At 41.0% G+C, this 6007-nt stretch overlaps 1 long non-coding RNA gene across 1 annotated transcript in view; it reads left to right on the plus strand.

The window, feature by feature from the left end:
• The window catches only part of LOC116688081 (uncharacterized), a 22612-nt gene that overhangs the window by 8753 nt on the left and 7852 nt on the right, over nucleotides 1-6007 (plus strand). Inside the window, exon 2 of the long non-coding RNA XR_004331699.1 lies at nucleotides 5690-5699. This is a non-coding gene — a long non-coding RNA (uncharacterized LOC116688081). The remainder of the gene's footprint in view (nucleotides 1-5689; nucleotides 5700-6007) is intronic.

Here is a 6007-nt window from a genome sequence, read left to right on the forward strand (position 1 = left end):
CGTATTTACCTCCAAAACAAGTAATGTTTTTATTTTTGTAAAACTTAAAACGGGGACAAAGTCCTAATATTTCAAGATAAAAAGTCCTAATATTTCAAGATAAAAAGTCCTAATATTTCAAGATAAAAAGTCCTAATATTTCAAGATAGAAAGTCTTAATATTTCAAAATATAAAGTCCTAATAGTCTTAATATTTCAAGATAGAAAGTCCTTATAGTCCTAATGTTTCAAGATAGAAAGTCTTAATATTTCAAAATATAAGTCCTAATAGTCCTAATATTTCAAGATAGAAAGTCCTTATAGTCCTATGTTTCAAGATAGAAAGTCTTAATATTTCAAGATTGAAAGTCTCAATATTCATAATGTTGTACTGTTTTACTGAACTACTGACAGTTTTTCTTTACGCTCAAGGCTTGTTCTGCAACAGCTCCTTGAGATCAGATACAACAAAAACTACTGAGGACATATTTCCTTGACATTGATGCGTATTAAACGAGATCGCTGCAATGTAAGTTATAGGATATTGTCCAGCTTGTATTTACGTTCATAAAAGTGCTTGTTTAGCTGCTAACAGACTCAGATTAATATTCTAAGTGTCTGACTACATTAGGGAAGGATTTCTAAGGAGGTCGACCTTTCTGTTAAAGATTAAGATCCTTTTTAAAAGTCCACGAAATTGCGTTCGCTAAACCCACCAGACTCCATGTAAATAATCAGTGATTTTAGCATTGTAAGATACGGCTTTCTAAAACCTCTCTGAGCACCGCTGGCTCTGGCTGTCTAGAGCCTGCGTGTGTAGGGTGTGAGATTATCGGCTACGTTTTGTCAGTTTTTTCTTTCTTTCATTCCAATTTCGGGTCTTTCAGTCACAGTGAAAACCGGGGACATTTCCGGGGACAAATCCAGCCGGGGACAGGTAGCCAAAATCGGGGACAGTCCCCGATTTCCGGGGACAGTCCCAGATTTTGGAAACCGGGGACGTCTGGTCACCCTAATTTAACAGTAGCGTTAATGTAACAGTAACGTTGATGTAACAGTAACGTTGATGTAACAGTAACGTTAATGTAACAGTAGCGTTAATGTAACAGTAACGTTGATGTAACAGTAACGTTGATGTAACAGTAACGGTAATGTAACAGTAACGGTAATGTAACAGTAACGGTAATGTAACAGTAACGTTGATGTAACAGTAACGTTGATGTAACAGTAACGGTTGATGTAACAGTAACGTGATGTAACAGTAACGGTATGTAACGTAACTGTAGGAGCCACTTATGTTGTATGTTTAATTTATTGATTATTGTATTATGCGCTAATGGTGGGCGTTTTCATGACGGTTTGAGCGGAAGTGTATATTTGTTGCTTCACCTGTGCACCTGGTTCTTTTGGGCTTTACGGAAGGGGGTGAAGCTGGGAGCGCGAACACTTTGTTGACCGCACGAGCACAACGCAGCACACCGTATAATGCAATTATTTCTACGCTACATTAACAATTACATAAGGTAACAGCATGTTCCTTGTATTGTACATATGGAAGACGAAGAACAAAAATAATTTGCAATACTTCAAGAGCGCGTCACAGGTGTGTGACATCCTCGCGTTTAGTTCCTCGCGCAGCAGTCTTTTGGACTGCTACAGCCGCAATATTAGTCACAAAAGTTGATACATCAGAGTGGTCTACGGAAATGGAATATCTCTGCGGATTCCTCGGATCACAACGGAATATATTTGATGTCGGAGGAGGAAATATTGAAGGCACGGAGCTCGCTGTATTGGATGGTGCATTCAATTGCGCTCCCGAAAACAGAGACCGGGCCTCAAGCAGCACAGCCACGGAAGCGGTATGTTGTAACTTTGTGTCAATTAGTAGGCCTACTGTGTACACAGTGTAATAGGTTATGCCGCGTGTCTATTGGGGACGCATTGTTGGTTGCTTGTGTGGTTTATTGTCTTGAGTGGTTGATGAGGCATCATGGATTGCTTGATTGAACGGTGTGGATTATTGTCATTTGTGATACCTTGGAAAGCAACATTGGATCATAAGCCATTTCAAAATCAATTTCAGAAAAGATGAGGACAAAAAAGAAGAATCACACTCACCTCTAAAGCTTTGGAGAATAAATTGAGAAACTTCAGAAAGAACGCAAAGAAAGGTTCACAGAATTAAGGTCTTACAGACCAATAAGGATCTAATGCAAAATGATGACATGCCTCACAGGTGAGATTTCATCTGGAGATTATGAATCAAATGGTGGATGAAGCTACTCAGTTGCATGAGTCTGTGATTCTTGTACTTCCTCAAGAGGAACATGAAAAACAAAATGAATGGTTTTCAAGTGTACTTAAACGCCATAACGGACTGCAAGAGGATGCAAAAGGATGGCTTTCTGAAACTGGGAGACAAAAAAGCAATACAATCGCCCATATTTCCACAAATGATGTTTCCCTGTCTGTATTACAAAAGGAACCACAGGAGCTGGATGTAAATCAAGATGAGAATAATTCTCATGTTTTACAACAATTGGGACAATTATCGGTCATACAAGATGAAGTTAAACCAAGTGACAGTGTGTCAAATACCGGAAGTGGAAGGTCTAATGGGAGGAGCTCGGCTGGATCAAGGTCAAGTATCTCAACAACATCGTCAGCACGTATTAAAGCTGAGGCCAACATGGCTGCTCTCATTGCACGACAAAAACTACTGAAGGATAAACATGAGTTAGAAGAAATGGAGGAGCAACTAAGGAAAAAAAAGGAACATCTTGCATTGGAAGTGGAAATAGCCGCAACAAAGGCTAAAGTGAATGTGCTTAGAAGCTCAGGAGGTTCTCGTGTTTCAATTCATCCATCTGTAAGGTCCAATGGCATGAATTCTTATTTTGAAAGGGGACAAATGAAAGACCAATTACTTAATGCTAAAGCAAAACCATTTGTGCCTGAAACAAATATCCCAATACCAGCAAAACCACCATGTCAGCACCACAGTAATCAGTCTGTAGCACTGGCGCCAAGCAACAATAATCACAGTCAAATAATTACGGTTTTGGAAAAACAAAATGAAATAACTGCATTATTGGTTCAGCACCAATCTCTTTCATTTCTGCCAAAACGAGATATTCAAGATTTTGATGGTAATCCTTTGCAATATCACACCTTCATAAGGGCTTTTGAACACAGCATTGAAGAGAAAACAGACAATCCTAAAGACTGTTTATATTTTCTTGAACAATACACCAGGGGGCAGCCAAGGGAGCTTGTCAGAAGCTGCCAACATATGTCACATGAAAGAGGGTACGCCAAGGCAAAGGCCTTGCTACAAGAGCATTTTGGTAATGCACAGAAAATTGCTTCTGCTTATATGGAAAAGGCTCTTTCATGGACACCTATTAAGCCAGAGGATGTGAAATCTCTACAGGCCTACAGTCTGTTTCTGAGAGGATGTTGTAATACCATGGAAGAAGTTGAGTACATGGGAGAATTGAACATGCCTGCCAATATGTTGACCATTGTGAAGAAGTTGCCCTATAAACATAGCGACAGATGGAGAACTGTGGCATGGGAGTTGCAAGAAAGGCGTGGCAGGAGAGCCACATTTAATGACATCGTGGACTTCATTGAAAGACAAGTGAAAATAGCTGGTGATCCTTATTTGAGATTACAGGAATGCCATAAGGACAGCAATTAAGGGATGTGAGGAAATCTAGTTTTGAATCTTACTCTAAGACAAGAGAAGTAGCTTTGCTACCACCATTGCAACAGTGGAAAGGAAGTTGAACCTGGACCAAATGGAAGGAGTGGAGCTCATCTGGTGTAAGGCTTGTATGTTTTGTGGAGGTGCGCACCTTGGATCTCTGCATCCAATTGGAGGAGGGTGCACAATGAGAAAATGCTTTCTTAAAGGACATGGGTGTGTTTCTGCTTTGTGCATTGGGCACATGTAGAGACTGCAGGAAACGTCTCTCATGCAAGGTATGCAGTCAGAGGCACCCTAGTGTACCCTCATATTTCCCCAAAGGAAGGAAACAAATTTTGTGCAAGCCAAAGGAGAATTGGAGACGCAATGACGAGTGCCTGATCTCTGTTCAATCAATGGTCTAACAGGGGCCGTGAGCAAGATTGTACCTCCCCATAGTTCCAGTTCAAGTAAAGTCCAAAAAGGGTATAAATACCTTGATCACTACGCTTTCCGGATCCTGGGAGTTCAGTCATTCTGCACAGAGCGGCTGATGAACAAGCTAAATCTCAGAAGGAAAGAACAGGTATTCTTCTACGACAATGGGTCAGGAAAGGTTGTTGAAGCCATATTGTTTCAGATTTGGAGGTAGCTGATTCGCGTGATGTTTTTGTGACCTGCCTGATATTTATACCAGAAAAACATGCCAGTTCATCGAGGCAACATTCCTCGTCAGAAAGATCTTCAACGGTGGCCACATCTGAAATATTTAAATAGAAGTTGATTCAGAGATTGACCTGCTGATTGGAACCAACTCCCAAAGGCACTGGAGCCGTGGCAAGTTGTCCGAAGCTGGTATGGGAGTCCATACCAATCAAAACTATGCTGGGATGGACTGTAAATGGACCTCTCAAGGTGACGGCAGTAGAGAAACTACTTGTGGACAGCCGATTCCACTGTCAATAAATCTCTGTGCAAGTTTGGATGATTTGTGGAACAGCAGCTAAAACGATTTTCCTGAATGAGTCAGGATGAGCAGATGGGGTTATCAAGGAGGACGGTCAGTTCCTGGAATACGTTACAAAAACTGTCAAGTGGAAGGATGCCATTACAGTATTGGATTCGTTGAGGAAAAGGGATGTAAATATGCCAAATAACAGAGAGTTTCCGAACAGCGTGCTCTGAGCCTAAAGTTCAGGAACAAAGACCTTCATTTCACACTGACTATACTGCTTTCATAATGATGTCCTCTCCAGGGCTATGCAGAGATGTACCACCTGAGGATCTGAGAAGGAGTGACGGTAGGGTATGGTAATACCACATCATGTGTATATCACCCAAGAAGAAAAGATCAGGTTTTTTTTCGATGGCGGAGCTACTTTCCAAGGAACCCCTTGAATGCACAGCTCCTGCAAGACCTGATCTTACTAGCAAATTAGTTGGAGTTATGACGATTTCGAAAGGATCCTGTTGTACTCATGGCAGACATCGAGGCATGTCCATCGGTCAAAGTACCAGCTGAGATTCAGATCTGTTGAGGTTTCTTTTGGCAGAATGGAGACCATAATCAGAACCTGGTAGAGCATAAATGGTTGCGCATCTGTTTGGAGCTACATCTTCGCCAAGTTCGCAAGTTTTGCCCTCAGGAAATGTGCGAGGTAATCGGGAAGATTTCAGCCCCAAGGCAATTGAAACAGTTCTGCACAATTTCTATGTGGATGACTGCCTTACATCCGTAGCATCTGAGGAGGAGGCATTGAAACTTTACAAAGACCTTTGTGCCCTTTGGCTAGAGGGGCGATAGAAAGTCCTTATAGTCCTAATGTTTCAAGATAGAAAGTCTTAATATTTCAAGATTGAAAGTCTCAATATTTCATAATGTTGTACTGTTTACTGAACTACTGACAGGTTTTGCTTTACTGCTCAAGGCTTGTTTCGGCACCAGCTACTTGAGATCAGAACAACAAAAACTACTGAGGACATATTTCCTTTGACAGTGATGCAGTATTAAACGAGATCGCTGCAAGTAAGTAATAGGATAATTGTCAGCTTGTATTACGTTCATAAAAGTGCTTGTTTAGCTGCTAACAGACTCAGATTATATTCTAAGTGTCTGACTACATTATGGAAGGATTTCTAAGGAGGTCGACCTTTCTGTTAAAGATTAAGATCCTTTTAAAGTCCACGAAATTTGCGGTCGCTTAACACACCGACTACATGTTAAAATAATCAGTGATTTTAGCATTGTAAGATACGGCTTTCTAAAACCTCTCTGAGCACCGCTGGCTCTGGCTGTCTAGAGCCTGCGTGTGTAGGGTGTGAGATTATCGGCTA

Source organism: Etheostoma spectabile, chromosome 4 (genome assembly GCF_008692095.1).
Source record: "Etheostoma spectabile isolate EspeVRDwgs_2016 chromosome 4, UIUC_Espe_1.0, whole genome shotgun sequence".
NCBI lineage: Eukaryota > Metazoa > Chordata > Actinopteri > Perciformes > Percidae > Etheostoma > Etheostoma spectabile.